At 43.6% G+C, this 25,868-nt stretch overlaps 1 protein-coding gene across 2 annotated transcripts in view; it reads left to right on the top strand.

The window, feature by feature from the left end:
* The window catches only part of FRMPD4 (FERM and PDZ domain containing 4), a 434,157-nt gene that overhangs the window by 269,617 nt on the left and 138,672 nt on the right, over positions 1 to 25,868 (top strand). The gene's annotated exons all lie outside the window — the stretch shown is intronic.

Here is a 25,868-nt window from a genome sequence, read left to right as displayed (position 1 = left end):
GCGCTGAGCAGAGGCAATCTGTTCATGCTTCTCTTTCACTTCGATGTTGGTCTCCATCTATTTCCGCCTCCCTCCCTTCTCCTCTCTAAATCAATCAATCAATTTTAAAGGGAACATCTCTGCCCAAAAATGGAAGTGTTCAAGAAAAGCGTACATTATGAATGCATGAAGGTGCATGTCCGACTCCTCCAGGTACAAAGGGTTTCCCTTCTTCCCTGGGTAGGTTTGGGTCCCTGTACCTTCCAGGCTATTTGGTCAATAGATAGGAGCGAGGACGACCCTTGGTGGCATCTTCACATTTACAAGGGCCTAAAGCCAGCTGTTGACATGTGTAAGAGGAGATGAGCAAATGAACAGTGCCACTTTTCCAAATCTCTGGGGCGTCTGTCCACAGTCCTCAGAGACTCTCTTTTAAGATGTGAGGAGCCCTGGCTGGCGTAGCTCAGTGGATTGAGCGCGGGCTGCGAACCAAAGTGTCGCAGGTTCGATTCCCAGGCAGGGCACATGCCTGGGTTGCAGGCCATGACCCCCAGCAACCGCACATTGATGTTTCCCTCTCTCTTTCTCCCTCCCTTCCCTCTCTAAAAAGAAATAAATAAAATCTTAAAAAAAGATGTGAGGAACTGGACTGCTTTGGAAAGTGTTTGCACTGTCCCTGTCACTAATACCTTTTACAAATAATGAGAATCTTTCTGATTTTTTCCTTACCTACTGAGTAATGGCCATTATGAAAAGATTCTCTAATTAGCAGAGTTTCTGGGGAGTCCCCGTTTGCAGTATGGAGTATATCCCTAATCATTAGTTTTAGAAGTTAAATGAACAATTAGCAAATGAAGCCACAGTTAGCAATTAGCACCTTTCCAGTTCTCTCTCTTTCACAATTTCTCTTTGAAAGAGATTAGATGTCTCTTTTGATATTGTAGTAGGTTCTAAATGATAAGCCCCACCAGGGTGTCATTTTTGAGGGAGGTGTAACTACTTGCAAGTCTTAGCCAAAGCGAAGGGAGGAACCAGGCTTCACGTGTTCAAAGTTAGAGTGTCAGAGCTAAGTAATGAGGTAATTTTATCATTGCGAGTCTTTTAGAACATGGTTTGGGATAGTTCAAAATGGATTAAAATTTCTTCCTCCCTCTCGCATTCCCAGCATTTTTTAGAAAGATTTTATTTCTTTTTAGAGAGGAGAAGGGAAAGAGAGAGGGAGAGAAACATCCATGTGTGGTTGCCTCTTGCACGCCCCCTATTGGGGACCTGGCCCGCAACCCAGGCATGTGCCCTAGACTGGGAGTCCAACTGGCCACCTTTTGGTTCACAGGCCAGCACTCAGTCCACTGAGCCACACCAGCCAGGGCCCATTCCCAACTCCTTAGAGTAGGACTGAATAACATGTTTTCTGTAAAGAGTTACTAATCCACAGAGTTAACAACATTGTAATGCCATCACGCATGTGTTAATGTACATTTTTATAATCTTGAACAGTTTGCACATTAGTAGTTGTCAACCTTGGCTGCACATTGCAATAGCCTGAGGTGCAGTAAAAGATCTTCATTCAGGGGTGGCTTTGTTGGATTGAACTGCTATACAAGAACACCCTAGACTGGGGAAATTAAAATATAGAAAATTGTTTCTCACAGTTCTGGAGACTGGGAAGTCCAAGATCAGGGGGCCAACTTGGTTGCCTTCTTTGTAAGGACTCTTCCTGGCTTGATGATAGCTGTCTTCCTGCTGTATTCTCTTATAGAGAGAGCAGAGAGAGGGCTTATCCCATAGTTTGGGCTCCACCCACATGACCTAATCATCTCCAGAAGGCCCGGTCTACCAATAGCATTGCACAGGGCATTAGTGATTTAGAGAACAAAATCATTCCATAGCACCGGATCTGGGGGAGATCCTAGGAATAGAGAGGTTCAGAATCTTCCAAGGTGGCTCTGATGAACAACTATGGCTGCTATTGTAATGCACTTTTCTCTACCAGACCTCGTTTAATATAATACAGAATAATTATCACAATTTCAAGAGGATAAAACTGTGTAAACTAATAAAATGGCTTTCCCAATGTGATACACATGGACCAAGTCCCAACCCCTTGATTCTTCAAGTATACTAGATCCCCCATTAAGAAAGAACATCAGGCCCTGGCTGGCATAGCTCAGTGGATTGAGTGTGGCCTGTGAACCAAAGTGTCTCAGGTTCGATTCCCAGTCAGGGCACATGCCTGGGTTGCAGGCCATGACCCCCAGCAACCGCACATTGATGTTTCTCTCTCTCTCTCTCTCTCTCTCTCCCTCCCTTCCCTCTCTAAAAATAAATGAATAAAATCTACAAAAAAAAGAACATCTTTTGTTGGTAGTCAGAGGAACAAAGAGCATTGCTTCGAAAACATGACAGATGCAAAATAAGAAGTAGGCAGTTTATTTTTTAGGAGAAAGAGCAGAGGAAGGGAAGGGGCAGAGACCCATGTAATGAGAGAAAGTGCAAGGTGATGAAAGAGTCATGGGAAAAAAGAGCATCCTAGTTAGAAATGGATAAAAGAAGGGCATGGATGTAAAGAGAAATGAACAGAAACATGAAAGGTTCTCTGAGATGGTTGTTAAAATAACAGCATCAATAAATAGTGGGTCGTGGGTAAAGGTGTGAATGCTTTTGAATATGTGGTTGTCGATATAAAGAAAGATACTGATGGAATTGATGGAAATGTTGATATAGATACACAGATATAGTTGTAGGCAGGTATAAATGGGTATAGATTATAGATATAGACGACATAGACATATATACACATGTGAGACCATACAACTGGGTGTGCCCAGGAAGGTGTTGGTTGATGGGTATTTTTCTGACATGATGACGGGTGGTACCTCCATTTACTATCACAGTGCTCTGCTTTGGATAATACAAGATGACATAACTAAATATCACACTACCAAAGACTGGAGAATTCTTGCAAGATGGCCGATTTTATTTAATCTTGATAACTGTCTTTTAAGGTAGTTAAGGTAGATCGAGGAATCTCCTTTTTGCAGAAAGAGCCGAGGTTCAGAAGGATCGGATTCTCCACGTCCTTAGGCTAGTCAGCCCAGTACTTATACCCCATCTTCAGACACTGAAGTGGAGTTTAATCCATACTAAGCCCCCTCTTGTTTTATGGGGCTCCCCACCAGTAGGCTTAGCCAGCCCTATCCACGTGTGTTCAGCTCAGCTCCCCTCCACCTGTCCCGGCCACAGCCTCCCCATGCGGCATCCTTAGCAAGGGCCTGATCCACCTGGTTGTCTGCTCCTGCACTTCTTTCAAAGGCTCTCCTTGGTCTCACCTGACATTTATGGAGTACCCTAAATGCTCAAGATCCATTCATGAGTCAGATGAGTGCTTCCCTTCAAGGATCTTAGAGTGCGGAGGAAGTAACAAGTAAGATGCTAGCGTATGCTTTAAATACAATGGAAGCCCCCACGGAGGAATGAATGAATGAAATCTCTCAGGAGTCAGGGTGATGGCTGGGTGAGGATGCAGGTCGTAGCCATGGGCCTCACTACTGAGAGGCCAACCATCATTCTTGACTAAGCAGTGTCGGTCTTACCCTCCTCTGCAATGCAGAACATGTGTAAGAATCAGTGAATAGAGGGCATCGTGTGTCATTATTTACCGTATGTTTCCGTGTGTGATTCGCGCCCATGTTTCTGGCCCACACTTTCAGGAAAAAATGTTTCATTTTCTTTTTAAATTCAGTTATTTATTTATTTATATTTAGATGCTTTTATGTATGATAAAGGAATGGAAGCATTTTTAAATTATGTTTTATTTAAAGTACAAAATAGTATATTTTGATTATCTTATGGTACAAGAAATTCTACATAGCAATTAATTACAAATACAAGAATAGATACAAGGTAAAAGAAATTTTGAAAAGAATTAAAACCATTTATATAGATACAGAATTAGTACTACCAATGTGTAATGCACACCCTTGTATTTCCCTCAAACATTTGGGGCAAAAAAGCATGCATTATACACAATAAAATACAGTATTTTACAGCTTTGAGTTAAATGGAATAAGAACATGCTTGTTTGTTCATGGGGGTAGGAAGAGTGCACGCAAAAATATGCTCCATAAATTTGGGGTTTTGGTTCTGTAGATTGAAGGAAAACTTTAAAGAAGAAAAATAAATATTAAAACACTAGCTGGTAAGATTGATTATTAAGAGGCAGTGTGGAGTGTGCGGATAGGAATGGCGAAGGGGGAGACTGGAGGGTAATTTCCAAACTATGCACCCTGATTTTCCAAGTTCAAAGTTTTAGAGGCATATACTTTAATTTGTTCCATTGTGCTGTTTCTCTGACCACGTTTACTCTGTCAGTCAACAAAAGTAGCTGTGCGAACATATCGGACAAGACACACTATTCTACTGGTCTACCAGCAGTTCCCATGGCACACGATTCAACAGGGTCGCTACTTTGTCATGCAGAGGAATTCAGTTCTGGAAACTGAAGAGTGGCGATTAGTCATGAGATTTGGGCACTTCCACTGTCTTCTCCAGTATGGATTTGGCCCAACTTGGGAGAAGTCAGCCAGTCCGCCCTGCTAGTCAAATCTATGCTTAGTGTGAAATGTATTCTTGGCTCATCTATCTCCAGAAAAGAATTATCCAGAAAGATCCTAGCAGCTCGTGTGCCCCTCTCCCCTTTGTATTATTCACCGCAGAAGTAAGTCAAGTCATTGTGACCGGATTCTGTCATCGTAGAAATTAGAAATGGCAAAGCCTTACGTCATCATTACTCGTGAGCCTCTGAGTATTCCCTGCCAGCTCTACCGAGTCTCATTCAAGTGTCCCAAAGAGGGAAGAATGTTGATTATCTTCCAACATTATTTGGTATTCCTAGGGCTATTTTCCTTGATTTTTACCCCAAAATTAATGTCATAAGAAATCTTAATGGTATTCTGTGGAAGATTTCCTGAATGTGTTAGTCTGTGGTGGTCGTACCCACTACTCTGTAATGTTTTCATATTTGAAACAATACAATTTCCTAATTTATCAAGCCTGCATTTTTTAAAAAAAATTATTTACTTTTATTCGGAAGGGAAGGATGGGAGAAAGAGAGGGAGAAAAAACATCACCTGCTACTGGGGACCTGGCCCGCAACCCAGTCATGTACCCTTACTGGGAATCGAACCAGCGACCCTTTCGTTAAAGGCCTGTGCTCAGTCCACTGAGCCCACCAGCCAGGGCTCAAGCCTGCATTTTTAATACATATTGAACAAGGCACAAATGAATTGGAAACATCTCACAAGCTGTTACCCTTTGTTTGCAGTAATGAAATGCAGAAGAGCTTTGTGTAAATTAACAGTTTTGCCAATAAAGGAAATAAGAGAGATCTATTTGAGGTGGGTGGCTCTTTTACTTTATGCAGTTCTAAATATCCAGACCAAACAACTGGCTATGTCTATGTCTATGTATGTCAATGTCAATGTCAATGTCTATGTCTATGTCTATGTCAATGTCTATGTCTACATCTATATCTATTAGAAGCGGCATTATATTAGACAAGAGGCAGTTTACCCCACTTTTGTGGTTTTGGAAAGAATTCTTAAATATATCGCTTCCAAGTGTACACCTCACATTCTTCATAAAGTGCAAATAATTGCCTAATGGCAAGAGCAAATGCCATTTACTTAAATGCGTTCCTTAGGATCTGCGCATCCCGTCAAAGGGAGGAAGGTTTATTATCATTTTGGAAGTGGAGGAACAAACTAAGTGTGATAGCATCATTACATGAAATGAAAGGTAATTAGGTCGTGTCAGTGCGAAGGCTCCCGAGCTGAATGTTAGTGTCTGTGTATCTCCTTCACTAGAGCAGGTTGGTTTTCCTTTGAATGTAACAAAGCCGCTCTCTGCCAAGTTAGTCATCCCTGTTCCTAGCTGAGAGGTAAGTGTGCAGAGTTGATGGAAGGACTTCTAACAGGAAGGCTTTGAAATGACAGTGTCACTTCACATTCAACTCGGTGTGTGACTCACAGAGCTGTGTGCTGGCCAGATGGTCACATATCCCAGCTCTTTCATTGTCCTTGTTCTTGAAACTTTGCTGGTTTCCTTCATCTGCCCATCACCCAAGGACAAGTCCCTGGTAAGCTTGGCTTATTTTTGTCTCGAACACCCAAGTCTCTGAAGGCATGGTGATTATCTTTGCTTCCTTGGGCCACTTGACAGCAGGGTTGGGACATGCACATTCGGGAGGAACTGGGGACAGACAGCAGGTCGGCTGGCACACAGAGTGGCTCTTTCTGCTCCTGAGCTTTTATGTAGCCCCTAGGGATGGCCACGAAGTGGGTCAGAGAGGCCATTCGGAATCACAGGGACAGCCAACCTGTGCCAGGGAGCGGCACCTGGATGACCAGGTTTCCATCCCAGACTGTAATTGAAATGCTAGCTTGGGGCTGCTTACCACCCCTTGCTTCTTTGGAGCGGCCCTTGGATCTCTTCTTTCTGGATGGAGCCAGCCCTCGCGGAGAGCAATTTTGATGTCATCGCCCGAAGCTGGGGCACAGGCGGGAAATTCTGGTCTGTGCCAAATGCCACGTGGGGGGGCGGGGGCGTTGCTGCCAAGTAAATTGGCTGAACTTAAGAGGACATGCAGTCACCTTTGTGGCAGGTGTCTTTTCATTATTGCCCGCGCTGCTGCCTAAGAGCAAAGGAGGGCTGGTGACAGAGCGCTTTACTGTGGGCCCCCAGGGGGTGGGAAATAGCAGTTTCCTGCCAAGCCCTTGTCCTCTAGCTCCTCTCAGAGCTTCAGTAAAACCTTGTTAGCCAATTTCTGGGCAAGAGCCTCTTCAATTGCTAGGATGATGAGAGATTGCAGCGCTTTCTGTGCCAGCGGACACTGATCATCCTGATTTCAGCGAAGCCATGTAACGCGGTTATTCCGTGAAGTGTGCCACTCAGCTGCTGCAGGAGCAGAGGTTTGGAGATAGCAGTTCCGATTGGAAAGGCCGCGGGCTGCACTCAAAGCAGGCTGGTTTGATCTTAAAGGACGCTGCCAAGTCTGCAGGGCTGCCTACGTAATTGGCGGGCCCCACTGCACAGGGAAAATGCCGGCCCCCTGTTCCAAAGCCAGATAAAGGTATTGATGAAGTTACTCAAAGGTGGTGTCCACCTATGTTCATTGGTTCCAATTCAATGCGAACGGGAACCCCTAATCTGGGGTGTAGGGAAGAAGGACATTTTATTCTGTGCAAAACAGCTCAGTTGTGTTATACCATGCCTGAGAAAATGGCACAGCTGGGAGTCATTCCTTAAGCCTCATCGCCTGTGTGGCTATAGAGTTCTGCTCCGCTCCTCTCTGATGAGACATCTTCCATGTTTCAGCTCGGCCAGGGAGACACCATCTTCAGCCTTTGGTGGAAAAGGAAAGTGTGCTCTCGGAGTCCGAGGGAGCTAGCTTAGATGGACTGGAGTCCCTGTCCCTGGTCCCTGATTGGTGCATCCTCATGTAAATGAGGACTCTATATCCTTGAAGTTTGGTCCGAGAGGCTCTGTTCTGATTGGTAAGAACAGAACCACTCTGGTTGGTTGGACCGGCACAGCACTGATTGGATAGGGAAATCGCCAGTGCTAGTCGTTGTGTTGCAGAAAATCACTCATGGAGAGATGACGAAGCACAAACTTTATTACCCGGGGGGCTCAGAGGGGAATCCCACATTCTGAGCCCCAAAAAGGCTGGACTAGGGTTTTCTTTATATGCTGGCTACACAGGCAGAAAGGGAGGGGGGTGGTGAGTCATCTGCAGAAGCAGGCATACAGAAGAAGCGAAGGTCAGTGGCCTTGAGATAACTGTTACCTTGGTGATGGCTCCTAGTCAGCTCCTTGTCATACAAAAACAAAGGCACTGTGATATTGCAAGTGTTACAGAGAGTACTGCTTATCTACAGAGCATAGAAACTTTTTTCATGGGGTTTTCTTTTCCTGCCACAGTTGAAGTAAGATCCCAGGAACTCCTTTATGAGGACCGGCTCAGATGGTAGGAACACCACGCAGGCAGGCAGATCAGTGCGGGTGTGTCCCTGAAGCGTGGTGCGTGTGAGAGGTCTCTGTGCAGACATGGCCACTGGGCTCAATTTGTTTTTAATTTCAGCCCCATTAGTCTGGAACACCCCTTCATACTTGGTGTCTTCTTTCTCAGGGTTCACATCCCTTTCTGCTGATTGATGCCATTCTAAGTTAGGAAAAAGAATACTTTTCTTTATTCTTTGCATTTATTTTTAGACAGGAGAAGGGAGAGAGAAAGAGGGAGGGAAACATCACTGTGTGGTTGCCTCTCTTGCACACCCCCTACCGGGGACCTGGCCCACAACGCAGGCATGTGCCCTGACTGGGAGTCCAACCACTGACCCTCTGGTTCGCAGGCCAGCACTCAATCCACTGAGCCACACCAGCCAGAGCAGAAAAACTATACTTTTAAACTCATAGCATGCATTTTACTGACCATCCATATACTGTGCCATGTGAATTTTAGATGCAAGTCTAAAAGCATTAACTCATATGAGGGATGAATCACTGAAATTACATAATTGTAATTAATAGCTCATACATGTGTAAGTATTCCAAACCAGAGAAGTAAAAATGCTGCATGAAACAACCGCAATAGTTTTTAGTTTTCTTCTGTAACTCAACCATCGCCCCCTCCCTTTGGCTTGCTGATAAGTAAAGAAGAACTGACCCGGTAATGGAGCTGTGGGTTGCCGTGACTTTCTCCTTTCTTCTCTCTCAGTCCTTTCCCTGAGGTCACTCAGGGAAGTAACCCAAGAAAGAAAGAATGGGGCAGGATTCCTCCGTCATTCATGTTTCTTAGAAGGCCCTGTCTCTTCAACGCTAATTACACCTCAACCCTCTCCTCCATCCTCACCTCTTGAATTTTGAAAAATCATTTCTCATGTTCCTTCTGTCTACAGTCCTATCTATCCAATGGGAAAGATTGCCTCTCACTATGGACTCTCTCAGAAATCAGTCTCCTCCCCCTCTCCAGGAGGGGCTTTCTCCCCAAAAGATAGACACTCTTCCCCCCCACCCGCCACCCTTAATTCTCTGGGCTAGGACAGTACGGTTTGCCTGTAGCAAGTCACCTAGTGAATACTTTAGGATGTGGAGACAACGTGAACTCTGTTGCAATCGAACCCAATGTACCTCTGCCATTATAGAATGAAAGCAGCCATAAGAAATACATGAACAGATGGACATGGTTGTATTTTGATAACATTTTATCAAATACACTGGAGGCCAGATGTGGCCCACTCGTTTGCCACACCTTGCTCTAGCCTTGACCGCTGTCGCTCAGTTGATTGGGCGTCATCCCGCAATGCAAAAGGTTAGTGGTTTGATCCGCGGTGCGGGAACATCCCTGGGTTGCAGGTTTGGTCCACAATCGTGGTGCGTGCAAGAGGTAGGCGGTCTACATTTCTCTCTCACATCGATGGTTCTGTCCCTTTTGTTTGCCATCCCTTCCCCTCTCTCTCTTAAAGTAAATAAGTGAGAAAGTAAATAAATTTTCTAAACCCACTCTTGAATGAGAAGTTGCCATTTCTTGTGCATATGAAAGAAGCCTGGGCCAACATCAGTGAAGTGATGTTTCGGGGCTCCCATTGGGAGCCATGCAGAGAGCAGAACATGGACCCCCAAACCCTATTGCTTCCCACTTGTTGTCAAAAAGCTCTATGCTGTATCTACAGTCAGGAAGCAGTTCTTACACAGCTTGGGCATCCGTGACCTACCTCTAAAGGGAATTCTAGCCCTGGCTGGCGTAGCTCAGTGGAGTGCATTTTGGTTCGCGGACTGTGAACCAAAATGTTGCAGGTTCAAATCCCAGTCAGGGCACATGCCTGGGTTGCAGGCCATGACCTCCAGCAACCGCACATTGATGTTTCTCTCTCTCTCTCTCTCTCTCTCTCTCGCTCTCTCTATCTATCTATCTATCTATCTATCTCTCTATTTCCCTCCCTTCCCTCTCTAAAAATAAATAAATAAAATATTTTAAAAAATAAAAAAAATAAAGGGAATTCTAGAAATAGCATCGTCAAAATCCACCCGACAAGTGGAACTTGCAATACGAGAGTGTCATGACCGCCCCCCTCTTCCTTCCGATGCGGCTGCTGATGACAGGAAGCGTAGTTGCTCCCTACCTCTTACCGGCCCCTACATGGGAGGGGTGGAGGGACAGGAAATGATAGCTTCATAAAGCCCAGTCACAATGGGATGCCTAATGCATTAAGCAAATAATTATTACAGAGGTGAAAATTACATAGCAACATGTTGTTACTAATGGTCTACAGAGAAACAGCCTCATTGTACTTTCAAAAAGTTAATTGTCCATAGTGTTTTGAAGAAATTGTGCTCATTACCGTTGTGGAAATTTATCAGGCTTGCGGATAAAAGTCCCCAATTCATGTGCGGTGATGTTCTCTATTAGGCTGTTATACCAGACGACCGTCCTCCTCGCTTTGCTTCAAACACACGGGCGTTGCCTTCTTATGTCTTCTCAGCTGGTTCCTCTCTTTTAGCTCAGCGTTTAAACTTCAGTTTCCCACATAAGGAAGCATATATTTCTGCTTAGAATCCTCAACAAAGAAACGGGGCTCAAGAATTGAAACACGGTGATACCATTCAGTTCAGATGCAAACATTGCTGGCACCTGGGGACTGTTCTAATATAGGGAATGAAGGACCTCAACATGAGTTGGTTTGTGCTGTGCAGGATATTGTTGGGGCAATAGCAGGCTATTAGTATATATTTTCTCAGCAAAAATGTAGTTGTTATGTGCATATGAGTAGGTGGATGGGAGGATGAATGGATGGATGAATAGACTTTTTCTGAAGCACTATATTCAGTAGATTTTTAGTAGAAATGCTGGTACACAAGTCAGTAAGTGAAAATTCTCTCTCCTTAGTTTGCTGATGTAGAAATTTCACTATAAGAGTCTAACTACGTTGATAAAGCCTGTATCTTCTAACAAGATTTTGAAACTGCATCAATGCCTTATCACTGATTCATGTACTGTGTGGTTGTTGATAATATCTCCAAAATTCAGCATGTAATGAAGATATCTTTCCCGGCTAATGTGATTGCAGTATATCCCACCAACAAGTGCCATAGAATCCTCATGCACACAAATTAGTGAGTCGGAATACTTGAGCTAGGATCTCGGCTCCGAGAGCACCAGTTGTGGAATGGCGGGTAACCATCTGGACACCATGGTCCTCATTCATCTCATTGTAAAAAGAATGTGTTTCCACTAGAAAAATATATCAGTTGACTAGTTTGGTGGCTTACAAGCAACAGAAAATTGTTAACCAATTTAGCTTAAACAATAAAAAAGTTTTCTTTCCTTTTATGCATAAAAATATCGTTAAAACTGTTCTAAGTAAAAGGGACCTAAGGGTAAGTGACAACTAAATATGATAGGATATCCTAGATGACTTTCTGGGACAGATACGGGATATCAGGTAACATCTCGGGATATTTGGGTAAGAACTGGACTTTAGCTCCTAGTAAGTATCAAAAGTGGTTCATTAATTATGACAGATGTACCATGCTAATGTGAAATGTTAACAGTAGGGGGTAGAGGAACTCTCTGTGCTCTTTATAATTTTTTGTAATTCTAAAAGTGGCCTCAAGTAAGTATTTCAAATGAAAGGTACAGTACGCAAATTGACATCAGCAAGATTACTCTCCCACAAAGAAACTAATACCTGGACCAATGTACCTTTATGAAAATTCTAGCGCCGGATCAATTGGCTGCAGCACCCAGACCAATGTAAAACCAAGAAAAAATTCCCACAAAAGGGGCAGGAAAATTCTCACTGTTTTGTGTCCGTTCATGCGCCTCCCCGTTGTGTGACCGAGCACAGCACAACCAGGAGGGAACCTTCCGCACTGGGGACTTTTCCTCATGTCAGAAACAAAAAAGTGGGTCACGGACCAATGTTCTGTCTAGTCTAAGGAGTGTGTGTCTGTGTTTTTTTTTAAAGAGTTCCCATAAGACTATCAGCCTATTTCTTTTCTTTCTTGTTTTTTAGGTTTTATTTATTTATGTTTAGAGAGGGAAAGGAGGAAGAGAGAGAAACATCAATGTGCGGTTGCTGGGGGTCATGGCCTGCAACCCAGGCATGTGCTCTGACACCTGCGAACCTGCGATGCTTTGGTTCGCAGCCCGTGCTCAGTCCACTGAGCTAGGCCAGCCATGCTGCGTGTGTCTGTGTTATCAGAATCGGAGCTGTGACAGAGCTGATGGCCTTATTCACGCCTGCTAAAAACAGACGGGGTCGCCGTGGCACGTGAGAGCTGCAGCTTCCCCGTCGGATTCCAGGGAGGACGCGAGATTGTGGGTTTGTGAACAGAAGGAACAAGCTGCTGAGTGAATTAATGTGTTGATTTCAAACTACAATTTTTAATTGTATTTATTGATTCTTAGAGAGGAAGGAAAGAAAAAGGAGAGGGAGAGACACATTGATGTGTGAGAGAAACACTGGTCGGTTGTCCCTTGCATGTGCCCCCACTGACCTGGGACTAGGTCCACGACCCAGGCATGTGCCTTGACCGGGAATTGAACTGGCGACCTTTCCCCTTTTGGATCTGTGCACAAGCAACTGAGTCACAGGAATCTGAGCTGCTTAGTGAATTTCAAAGGACTAAAAGCACATGCACAAGCCCAGAGAAGACATTAGGAAAGGTGTGAGAGGTCCTAGAATCTCTTAATGAGATTGCTCATAGGAGATTGCTCTCGTATTGTTTGCTCACTTTTAGCAGTGCCTTTTTCTCCAAAGTCAATATTTTCTCGACTAGAACCATCTTCCGACTGATCTACATCTTTTTTTAAAAGATTTTATTTCTTTTATTTTTAGAGAGGGGAAGGGAGGGAGAAAGAGGGGAAGAGAAACATCAGTGTGTGGTTGCCTCTCAAATACCCTCTACGGGGGATCTCGCCCGCAACCCAGGCATGTGCCCTGACTAGGAATCGAACCGGTGACCCTTTGGTTCTCAGTCCAGCACTCAGTCCACTGAGTCACACCAGTCAGGGCTGATCTGTTTCTTAAAGGCTTTATTTTGCAGCCATTGCTGAGAGTGCCATTATGTATATGATAGTAGTAAGTTTTCACAACGTGGGTTCGATGATCTTCAGGATCGGAGGGCGAACCTGAAAAGAGGAATGGGAAGTGGAGTTGGACAATGAGGACGGAACAAGTGAAGGAAAATTAAATTCCTTTTAAAGAGCATTTGGCTGGTTCTCAAGAAGAAGCTAGAAAAAGAAAACAGGCTTGAGAGAAAGTGAAGATCATTGGAATAGCATGCTTCTGTAGGAGGACAATGATCTGTTTTCCAGCTAAAATGGGCAACTGTGGCATGATTTGGACAAGTGGATTTTGGCAGCCTTTTTGAATTGTGGTCCAAATACATTTAGCACGTGTAATACTTTTTTGTTCACTGTTTGTTTATGACTGCCTACTTCGAAATGAAAGAGTCTGAGCCTGAGGTAACCTGTGATTTCTGCAAGTCTGGGGGTGTGGCCCCCACCATCCTATCAGCGAGAACTCAGGGGCTGATTCTGAGGATGCTGGGCCACAGCGTATTCGCGTGGATGGTGAGTGTCAGGACGGTAAGGCAAAATACATCAGACACCCGCTTTGGGTGACTGTGCCCCATCCTGTGGCATCTTTGCGCTGTGTTTTGAGTGTTTCAGAGCAGTGTGAGAGGGCTCTTAGACAAGGCCCCTGCACAACCACTGGTACTGGCTTATCTCTGAGGTGGTTCATGGTCAAAGACAACTGACTGGGTGGCAATGCCCTTGAGTAGCTGTGCCCCAGATAACATCTCAGAGAGGATCAAAAGGCCATCTAGGGGACAAGGATATGTAGGACCTGGCCAAATTCATCGGCATCAACACCAATACATGGATCAAAATAAACTCGTTTGTCTAGCTCTTCCCAAAACTAAATTGTCCTCATACTGACCGATTACAATTGTAAAGTGTATGATTTTGTAGAACTTGCTTTCATGGTAACATTTCCCAATTATTAGTGTGTAATTGCCTCCTTTTTATGTGCGCTTGCGCCGCCACCACGAGACTTGCGCAGAGGAGGGTTACATTGGTCCTGTGTCTGAGTGGCTTGCTGAGCCTTTTCCTCTTTGTTTTCTGTAAGGACTTCGCTGTTTTTCCTTTTTTCTCTCTTTTATCTTATAAGTTGGTGAACTACTTTGTGAAAAACTGCTAACAAAGCTTTGGGCTTTAAACAAACCTTCGAATAGCAGCCCCTTCCCAAAATAGCTTATTGCCGGATCACTTTTATTTTTGTTTTTAAGATTTTATTTATTTATTTTTTAGAAAGAGGGGAGGGGAGATAGGCAGAAAAACATTGATGTTTGAGAGGTATATCCATTGGTTGCCTCTTACACGCCCCCCCCACTAGGGACCTGGCCCACAACCCAGGCATGTGTCCTCATTGGGAATCGAACCGGCAACCTTTTAGTTCACAGGCCAGCACTGCACCCACTGAGCCACACCAGCTAGGGTTTCTTTTAATATTAGGTTTAAAGGCTGCTGATAAGCATGAAACACACTGACAGGCCTCATGGGCTCTCATGAAATAAACAACCCTGAGGTTTAGTGCTCAGGGTGGTTAGATGTGTACTTTCCTTTCCTGATTCCTGTTGCTTTTCAAGATACAGGGTTTTATGTACGGCAGTGCGTTGATCAGGTGTATCACAGGGTCCAGTGGAGAAACAGGTCTAACAGAATATAAGACAGACGTTGAGATTTATTATAAAGTGTTGGCTCCAAGCAAATCAACGGAGATTGGAGAATATCTTGAGACAGGCAGGCGTGGAAACACAACACGCCGGAACATGTGTGATGTGGCAAGGGCAGCTCTAAGAGGGCAGTGCCTGTATGTTAAATAAAACTTGAATCATTCACTGAATGATAGGTTTGAAGTGGACAACCTAACTTGGTACCATGGTGAACTAGAAGAGGAACAATGTTCTGGACCAAAGCTGGCAGAGGAAGGGAAATAATAAAGTTACAGCAGAGGGAAATGAAACAGAGACTAGAGACACAATAGAGAAGGTTGATGAAGCTTGAAGCTGGTGTTTTAAAACGATAGCTAGAATGGGCGTACCTTCAACTAGCCTAGCAGATAAAAAAGAATCAATAAAATTATAAGTGGAAGATGGGAAATTGCAGGCGATGTCTCAGAGATACAAAAGTCTACCGTCAACATTTATATGGCAAAATCTTGGATGACGGGGAAGAGATACATGGATTCCTGTTGAGGAAATCATGAAGAAAAGACCAGTAATGAGGAGAAAAGCCCTGGACCAGATGGTTTCTTGGGTGAATTCTACCAAACGTTTCAAGAAGTAATGCTAATACTTCTCAAATTCTTTCCCAAAATCATAATGGAGGGAACACTTTTAAACTTATTTTACCACAAGGACACTACAAGCAAAGAAAATTATAGGACAATATCCCTGGAGAACATAGATGCACAAATCTTTAACAAAAACTGGTAAATCTTATTCAACATTACATCAGGCAACAAAATCAATGTGTAATGCTCAGTAGCATTTCTGTCCACTAAGACTGAACTATCTGAAAAAATTTTCAAAAACTCCTAGTTAAGCAAATTAAAAAGCTCACACATCGTGATTAAGTGACATTTATCCCTGGATGTAAGAATAGTTCAATATATAAAAGTCAGTAAATGTGATATCCCACATTGACACAACGAACAATAAAAATCATATTATCTCAACAGATGGAGAAAAAGATTTGACATTTTCAACAGCCTTTCTGATAAACACACTCAAGAAATTAAGTATGAAAACTATCTCGATATAAAAAGCTTATGTGACAAACCCGTAGCTAACCTCATACTCAGTGGAGAAAGCTGACAGTTGTCTAGGATGATCAACAACAAGATCAGGGTGCCCACTCTCACCATTCCCACTCCACAGAGTCCTGGAAAGTCTGAGCAGATCAAGCAGGCAATAACAAGAAATAAGTATTCAAATGAGAAAGAAAGAAGTTCATTTATCTGTGTTTATAGATGACAAGATCTTTTTTTAAGATTGTATTTATTTATTTTTTAGAGAGGGAAGGGAGGGAGAAAGAGAGAAACATCAATGTGTGGTTGCTGGGAACCGTGGCCTGCAACCCAGGCATGTGCCCTGACTGGGAATTGAACCTGTGACACTTTGGTGTGTAGCCCGTGCTCAATCCACTGAGCTACGCCAGCCAGGGCTAGATGACAAGATCTTATGTATAGAAAATCCTAAAGATCCCACAAAAGAACTGTTAGAATAAATGAATTCGATATAAAGCTGGGAGACAAAATCAATATACAAAAAAGCAGTTGCATTTCTATATATTAACAATGAACTATTTTACAATGGGAGTATGAATACCATTCCATTTTTCAATAGCATCAAAAGGTGTGGAATTGTTGGTTCATGTGGTGACTGTTTTTTAACTTAAAAAAAAAAAACGTTTCCTATGTTACATTCCCACCAGCAATTTCTCTACATCGTCACTACACTGGTGATTATCCGAGTGTAGATTATAGCCATCCTAGTGAGCACGAAGTGTTATCTCATTGTGATTTAGATTTCAATTTCCCTAATGGCAAGTGATATTGAAGGTCTTTCCATATGCTTTTCAACCATCTGTATGTTTTCTCTGGATAAATACCTCTTCAATCGTTTGCTCATGTTTAAATGGATGGGGTCTTTTATCTTCTCATTAATAAGCGTTCTTTTTGTATTCTGGACCAAACATCATTTCATTTCCCGAAATATTTTGTAATAACTTTTTTTCCCTCAGCCTGAGAGTGCTACAGGGCAGGTAATTTAAAGTTTGAGGGCTTTCAAGTGCCTGCCTAGTGAAGTAGCACCAACCAGCAATTCCCAGCAGCACTCGGCCCTCCGCAGGCTCCCCCGGTGGGTTAATTCCCCTGGTATGTCCAATCCATCAAGGGGCACTTTGTGTCGTCTGCCAAGACCAAGAGCTGGGTGCACAGCGAGACCCGGGTTGGCCCTAGCTGTCATCTGACCTGAATTTTCATTTTAAGCACCTTTGTTCCTGATGTTTGCACATGAAATCTGGAGCAGCCAGAGCGAGTGACAGGAACCTATAATGAGATCCTTTTTTGGTGTATTATTCTTTTTTTTCTTTTTTTTAAGATTTTATTTATTTATTTTTAGAGAGGGAAGGGAGGGAGAAAGAGAGAGAGAGAGAGAAACATCAATGTGCGGTTGCTGGGGGTCATGGCCTGCAACCCAGGCATGTGCCCTGACTGGGAATCGAACCTGCGATGCTTTGGTTCGCAGCCCACACTCAATCCACTGAGCTACGCCAGCCAGGGCGAGAGCAATCTTAATATCAGGTTCACTCATCAGAAGCCTCCCCTGGGTCGCCTTCCCTTCGCCTTCCAGTGCCAACCTGCATAACACATCCTCTAAATCGTCCTCTTGCATCAACCACAGTGATTTGGTGCTCAAAGGATCATTAAAGGTGTCTTTGTCACCTTTGTGGAAATTGTAATCATGATGCGCCTGGTGTTTTTGAGAGTCGATTGTGAGTGACAACGGGAAAGATTTAAAGTTGCAAAAGTTCTCATATGCTAGAATAGTCCGATTTTCCACTAAGGCAAAGAGATTTCTTAGGCTTTGATAAATATTGTTGTCTTGTAGATCAGCTTGGGTGTCATCAAAAGGAAGTAGTCACAGGTGGCACTTAGTAAGGTTTGCATCTTTCACAGGCAGTTTGGTTGTAAATGCTGCTCCTGAGATTCCCAGGAATGTCACTCCTAGAATTAGACTTCAAAAAGTAAGGACGAATGTTTTCTCTTATCTACAGTCTGCCTTTATCTGCTACAGCCACTCAACTTCATGGGTTATCATATAACCAAGATCAAATGTTAGAAACCGGGAAAAAAATAATCAAACAATCCTTCAGGAAAATAATGTACAGGCCTGGCTGGTGTGGCTCAGTGGATTCAGCGCTGGCCTGTGAATCGAAGGTTCACTGGTTCGATTCCCAGTCAGGGCACATGCCTGGGTTGCGGGCCAGGTCCCCAGTGGTGGGTGTGTGAGAGGCAACCACACATGGATGTTTCCCTTTCTCCCTCCTTTCCCCTCTCTCTAAAAATAAATGAAAGAAAGAAGGAGAGAGAAAGAGAAAGAGAGAGAGAGAGAAAATAATGTTCTTAGTTGATCATTTTGTCTTTTAAATTATAAACACATAATCAGTGTATTTCTTAAGGGATAAATATTGGTTTAGTAACTAAGATGGCCCCACATACCTCCTGGTGCTTAATTAAAGTTGTTGCTGATTTTTCACTTGCTGGAAAATGACATGCTGGTGGCATCTTTATGTTGCTGGGTGTTTAGCCTCATTTCTTCCTCTGTTAACTTGCATTTCTGTTTATTTTATTGCTACTGCTTCCCTTACTGTCAATGATCCTTTTTAATCCTTTGGGCTTAGGGCTTGAAATGTTAATTGGTCCTACCCAACCTCAGAGACTCAGAGATCTCTCACATAAGTGGGTTTTTTTGTTTGTTTCCTTGTTTGGGGGTTTTTGTTTTTGTTTTTGTTTTTGGTCTTTCTTCTGTGTGAAGCACAAGGAAATCACCATGGTCTTGGAATCTGAGTGTTTTATTGGTTGTTCTTAGACTGGTTGATTTTGCTTTGCATTTCTGAGACCTTCTGCCATTTAGCCTTGTCCTGTATGCCAATCAGAGGTAGGCAAAAGACTAATTCAAGGTTAGTTTCTAGCTGTCTGGAACTCAACCACCACAATGCATGGGATATGTTCACTTATTCTATTAAAATATTCTTTAAGGAATTGGGATGACATGATTGGAATTTTTCCTAAGGTGTTAGATGGCATTTCTTGACTGTACATTGCAATGAAAATTGAAAGATTAAGAAATCTCTTTAGCTTAGTGTGCAAATTGAGTGTTTTCTTTTTTAAAAAAAGATTTTTATTGATTTAGTTTTAGAGAGTGGGGAAGGGAGGAAGAAAGCGAGGGAAAGAAACATCAGTGTGTGGTTGCCTCTTGCCTGCCCCCTACTGGGGGCCATGGCCTGCTATCCAGGCATGTGCCCTGACTGGGAATCGAGCCAGCAACCCTTTGGTTCACAGGCTGGCATTCAACCACTGAGTCATACGAGCCAGGGCTGAATGTTTTCTCATGTTCTAATTTCTGGCATTCTAAAACTTTGTGTTATTACTCATCAACCTATCAGTCCATGGGAATTTACTGGGCCATTGCCATATGCCAAATGATGCATTAGATACCTTGAGAAATTGGAAAAATGCACAATGTGGAGGTAGTTTCAAGGAGCTTAAATTAGTTCATGTATTCACTTATTTATTCATTCAACTAATGCTTTCTAAACATCAGTGTATGCCAGACACATAATCGACTTGCGGCAAAATAAACATAACAAGTACCTCTAAGAGCTTCTGTCCAGTTGGAAATGATAGGACAAAATCTCTAGTAAGAAGTAGCTGGCACAGCTAAGATAGCACGTCTCCTTCACAGACAGACAGGCTCCTGGTGGCTTTGCTCACTCCTAATGTGATTGCACAGCCTCCAATGACCAGACTCAGCCAGCACTGCTTTCCTTACATTGCAACACCAGTCAGAGTGAGAAGAAAGATGGCGGTGTCGCTAAGGGATACGGTCCTCTGTGTAGTGTCTGAACTTCTCTTCCAAGGGAGCCTTCTTTACAGCATAGATGTACTGCACATAGAAATCCAGCACCAGGGGTTCTTAAATAAAACTCACTTTTTAAATTTTTTATTTATTTATTTATTTTAGAGAGGGAAGGGCGGGAAAAAGAGAGAGAGAGAGAAACATCCATGTGCAGTTGCTGGGGGCCGTGGCCTGCAACCCAGGCATGTGCCCTGACTGGGAATCGAACCTGCGACCCTTTGGTTCACAGTCCGTGCTCAATCCACTGAGCTACACCAGCCAGGGCTAATTTAATGGCTTTTCCATCACCAAAGGGAATACCGTTCGTTCTCCAAGTCAGGCCAGTTGTATGGAAAGGTGAGGTTGGAATCCTACCTGCCTTTCAGTGCAGAGTCCTCCAGTTCCCTGGAGAAGCACGCTGGGGCTAATTAGCCTACTGGTATGCTCGTCAACAGAGCATAACTAATTCTACACCATGCCTCGCACCGGCAGTCGGAGGGTACACTTGTTATTGGGCAGTGCCCAACACCTACACCAACACATGATTATCAACACACCCTGGGATATTATCTCCATCTTCTATCTATTATCTTCAGATTCTCTATCCTGCTTCCATAGTTCCTTTCGCTGCATTATTTTACTGATCAGAACCCTTCAGGGACCCTCTCCTTCCACTATAGGAAGGACCGAGCTCCATAGTAGTTTTCAAGTTCCTTTTCCTAATATGACCCCAATGCATCTTTCCACACTCGTTACTGGCCATAATGGTTCCCCATCTCTGACGGCATCTTCAACATCCTAGCTCTCCTGTAGTCCCGTTGCTCCTGGAATGTGTCACACTGTATCATAGCTCTAGGCCTCTCGTTAAGCTGTCTTTTACATGGACAAAGCCATTCCTCCTTACATTGTCTAAGAACTGTCTCAAATGTCACCTTTCCTGGGAATATCATTGAGGAGCAACAGCAGTGTCAGGGGAAGGTCCACAGTAGAAGTGGCATTCTATTTCTTTGTAACTGTGAGAGAAAGCGACATCCATGTTTCCCATATCCTCATTGGATTTTTAATGACACTCTCTGGGAAGATTTTCCATGTTGGAGTTCAAGGTAGATGTGCTTGGGTCCAGAAGACAACTGTCAGCACCTTGAGGACAAGAGCCACTTATGATGACAGTTGCACCCTAGTGACATGTTGGATGAGCGATAAAAGTTTGCGGAATAAAATAAATATTTATGCATCCAACTTCTAACATGGTCCCCAATGATCCTTGCCTCCTGGTACCTCACTACCAGGATACCTTTTTCCCTTTGAGCAGTTCGCTTCCGATAGAATACATTAATGTTGAGCAGAGACCGGTTTTCTGATTAGGTGGGGAAAACTGTGATTTCCATCCCGCTTGCTGACTGTATCTATGCCCTTCTTGGATTGATGTTTTGATGAAGTGAGCCGGTCTGCAAGGATCAGAGGGCAGCCTCGGGCCAACTGCCTGACCCAGTGCATCAAATCTGGAGAAAATGAATCCTCCCCCAGTCTATTTTCAAATGCAACCGCAACCCCGGCCAACCCACCGTCTGCCACTTTGTGAGAGACTCCGGGGCAGGGGACGCACCTTAGTCATACCCAAATTTCTGACCCACACATACTGTGATATAACATGTGCCACTAAGTTCTGGGGTAATTTGTTGTTGCAGAAATAGAAAACTAATACAATGAGAGGACCAACCTGGGTGGGTTGAAAAATAATGACTTAAGAATAAATATGGATGATCCCTGGATGTTACGTTCAACATGAATATGAAAAAGACTCTTTTTAAAGTGAGGTTTATTTGCCTGGCTGGGGTAGCTCAGTGGATTGAGCACGGGCTGCAAACCAAAGTGTCGCAGGTTCGATTCCCAGTCAGGGTACATGCCTGGGTTGCAGGCCATGACCCCCAGCAACCACACATTGGTGTTTCTCTCTCTCTTTCTCCCTCCATTCCCTCTCTAGAAATAAATGGGTGAAATCTTTAAAAAAAAAGAGAACTACAAATTGGCAGTTACTAAATAGTCTCAGGGATGTAAAGTACAGTATAGGGATTACAGTCAGTAATAATGTAACTATGTACGGTGCCAGGTGGGGACTGGAAATATCAGGGAGAACACTTTATCAAGTATACGGTTGCCTACTCACTATGCTGTACACCCAAAACTAATACAGTATTCCACTGTAGTTAAATGAAAATATAACAATAAATTTAAAAAATAAAAACAAGGGTTATTTGAAATGAGGGAGGCTCATGGAAGAGCCAAGTATTTCTCTGGGAATTTTATCTGAATAGAAAAAAGTCCTTTAATAGAGGGACCATATCTATTTTGACTTCAGCAGCTCAGTATTTTATGGGATCCTGGCACTTGCTGGTGGGCGCTCAATGAGTAGACCGGTGAGCGGAGGGATGGAAAGACGGTGGCTGGATGGGTGGGTGTCTCTGTGGATTGCATCGTGTAACATTCAAGAGAATGCAAGAGAGAAACGCATTCTGAGGACAGAGGAGAGAAGGGGTAGGAGAAGGTTCAAAGACCCTTCTATGGCCGAAGTGAAAGTCGAAAGGCGAGCAACTAGCAAATTGAGCCATGTTCGTTCTTTATGGTAACCCATGGCTTTGTTCTTTTTTATCAGCAATTTGTCATTCCATCTGCTTCAACACATTTCATGAAAGAGTAGTTTCTCTAGAGACCGGAAGTCTTGGTGCAAATCATATCACCATGTTGGAAACCTATTACATTTCTCAGCACTTAAAACATTATTATGCAGAGCAAGTACGAGTCTGGCCGCTGAATCCATTTAATTCGTCTTCAGTTCTAGTGAGGGACCTAGGAATATTGCAATATTTTCCCAAACACGCACATGAAGAATCCCTTCCTTTTATGTCCTACACTAACCTTACCTTTCACTTTCTATCAATGCCACCATTATACTGCTGAGCAATTCTGAAGTTCCTCGGACATCAGATTTCTTGAATGAACGCTTCTGCAACTTTAAAGTGTACTGTCTGGTGATCTAGTTAAAATGTGGATTCTGATTTTGGAGTCTGAGGTCAGGCTACAAAGTCTCCATTTGTAATCCACTTCCAGGCAAATCCGATGCCGCCCACCTATGGCGCTCACTCTGAGAGGTGCGTCTGGTAAGGCATTCAGTATTGGTGACTCGGATGACACCACTATTGTCGGTGACACAGTCAGGTTGTCAGCTACCTGTCCATCCAAAATTTCATGTGCCTCCCATCCCTGTTCATAGTCTCTTTGGGTGATGTTTTTTATTACCTGTCTCTCCCCTGCTGCTTGCAGCTCCTCCGAGGGAATAATCATATGGAAGGATAGCTCCAGTGTTGTCTGTTCCCGCCTCTAGATCCCTAATGAAGCTGTCAAAGCTGACCCGTTCGTCACTCCCCTCTGGTGTCCCTCACCGCCTCTTCGCTTCATGTTTGCTTTGCAGTCCTTAGATTTATTCTTTTCTGTCTTGTTCCCTGAAGTCTTCAAACACCCACAAGCAATTAAAGGTTCAAACGTCAGAGGTCACGTCCATTTTTCGAGTGAAAATGTCGGGGCTGATCATTTTTGCCGTGTTTGGGAGGTCAGCGATGTGTGTAACAAAAGCCAATGAGAAACCCGGTCGGCACGGGTCACCGGGGGATGGTGGCTTAGCTGGAAACAAGGCAGCTCGAGTCTCAACCCTTAGCCCGCCCGGGCCAATGCTCTGTCAGCTGTAAAATAGTACATTAAACTCGAATGATCTCTATGGTCTATTAAAATTAATTATGTAGAGGCCGAAGTAGCCTCGTATCTTCATTTTATGTCAAAAGCAGAGGAGAGCCCTGGCTGGCGTAGCTCAGTCGATGGAGCGCGGGCTGTGAACCAAAGTGTCACAGGTTCGATTCCCAGTCAGGGCACATGCCTGGGTTGCAGGCCATGGCCCCCAGCAACCGCACATTGATGTTTCTCTCTCTCTCTCTTTCTCCCTCCCTTCCCTCTCTAAAAATAAATAAATAAAATTAAAAAAAAAAGAAAAAGGGAATAAGTAAGAGACTCAAAAGCACCAAATAACTATTTCTTCGTTAATCCCTCTGCACAAATTTGCTATGGTATGGTCAATAAGAGTAAAGACAACTTGGCTCATTGAGATGGTAGTTGTAGCAACCAGATAAAGTACATAATTGAGTACATAAAGCACATAAAGGTCCATTTGCTCTTTTCATTTTTAGTTCAAATCTAAATAAATTTATTTGCATATCAGAAATTTAAAAACCACATTTGCTTTATCATATTCATAATTTTGGTACTTTTAGCTTTCTAAGAGTTAGAACATGGGAAGGTTTTGTTAATTAATTCTGACAATGGATCTACTCAAAGAGTAAAGAATATGTCTATAACTAAAAATCTTGAAAGTTTTGAAGGTATTTCAATGATAAAATGTACAAATTGGAACAAGAATGTTTAATGGCCACTGAAAACTGATTGCTTGTGTAGTCAGTGCTCTACTTACAAAATGAACTTAAAAGCCAGAAAAATTACTGCAGAATTTAAACTTTAAAGCACTCAGTGATAATTATTTAAACAAAAACAATCCCCTGAAGAGGCTACTCTGTGAATAAAGCTGCCCTTAGAGGCACAAAGATGTCACATCAGCGACTGAAAGGTGAAAACAGACCTACTCGGGAGTTCAGCCTGGACCATGAAATCCGCTACATCTTTTTTTTAAAGATTTTATGTATTTATTTTTAGAGAGGGAAGGGAGGGAGAAAGAGAGAGAGAGAAACATCAATGTGCGGTTGTTGGGGGCCGTGGCCTGCAACCCAGGCATGTGCCTTGATTGGGAATCGAACCTGCAACACTTTGGTTAGTAGCCCGCACTCAATCCACTGAGGTATACCAGCCAGGGCTAGTTATTCCCCTTTTCATCCTAAAACTTCTTAGGGCGGGGAGACGCTCTTGCATTCGGGAAGTCAAACGCAGCCTCAGTCACAGAAATGACTGGATCGGAGGTTACAACTGGCGTCGGAACTTTGAGTAGCCATCCGCAGGATGGTGCCCATCCCAGCTGTCATTGTATCTCAACAATCTGGGAGTTGTATTGCCATCGCACGGCAGATTTTTTGCCACTAGGCATTCCAGCCAGGAACTGGCTGTATCCTTCTCTGGAACCTAAGTGGCGTGTCCTAAGCCTATGCGCCTAGCTGGTGTTGGGAAGCCCACACCTTTACAGGGTGTGGACTGGCAGCCCAGCTTCCCAGAGTTGAAATATATCTAGAATACCTAATGTTCCAGCTCTGAAAATACTACAGACCCCACCTACGTGAATCACGTGATTACATTTTGCATAGTTCTGCTTCGATATCAGTCTAAGTGTCCCATTTGTGTAATTTTAAGATTGTTGAACGTGGCAAAATATTGTTTCTTTCATATTCTCGGGACCCACCATGGCCTTGGATATTTCAATCTGACTCTATTGGATCCTTTACTTGGCTGTCTAGCCTGTCACCACACCTTGTAAGAGCACACTACAGCCCAGAATCTTGTTGATTCCAGAGTTGTCCTCCTGGGCGCCTCCAAACGCAGCCATTGTCCAAGGAGCAGCTGCCCAGTAAGCGCTTTTCTCATTTATGTCTTCTGTCACCAGATAATCCAAATGTGGGCCCTAGGGCCTCACAGTGAGCAACATACAGAAAAGGAGGTCCCCTGAGATTTCCAAAATTAATGCGAATGGGCCCGCCTCCCTGAGAAATGGTGTAGCTTGCGTTGCGGGACAGGGGAGCAATGGGCTCTGTGTGTCTCTCTACTGAGCCCACAAGACTGTGGAGTATGCTATTGGCCCCCTCACTGTGGCTTACTTTGGGAAGAACAAGGTATCTGCCTCTCATGGTGAACTGCAGGAGACAGGCGGGGAGCGGGAGGGGAGGCTGGCTCAGAGTAATCTTTCTGCCTGTGGGCCAGCTCTGTAGTAAAGCATTCTTTCCAATTTAGAACCCCATAGTTTAAGGGAAATTTGAAAAACAGGCACATCTTGAAAGCGAAGAAAACTCCTTAATGATCAGTTAGCTGCTTCTCTTATCTTAATTGTGCAACAGTTAGCTGTTATGCTGGAAACCACTGCTGGTAACAGCTGG

Source organism: Phyllostomus hastatus, unplaced genomic scaffold (genome assembly GCF_019186645.2).
Source record: "Phyllostomus hastatus isolate PE091 unplaced genomic scaffold, TTU_PhHast_1.1 phas_scaffold_12, whole genome shotgun sequence".
NCBI classification, from domain to species: domain Eukaryota; kingdom Metazoa; phylum Chordata; class Mammalia; order Chiroptera; family Phyllostomidae; genus Phyllostomus; species Phyllostomus hastatus.
The sequence above is the reverse complement of the archived record's forward strand: the minus strand, read 5'-3'. Positions and strand labels throughout refer to the sequence as shown.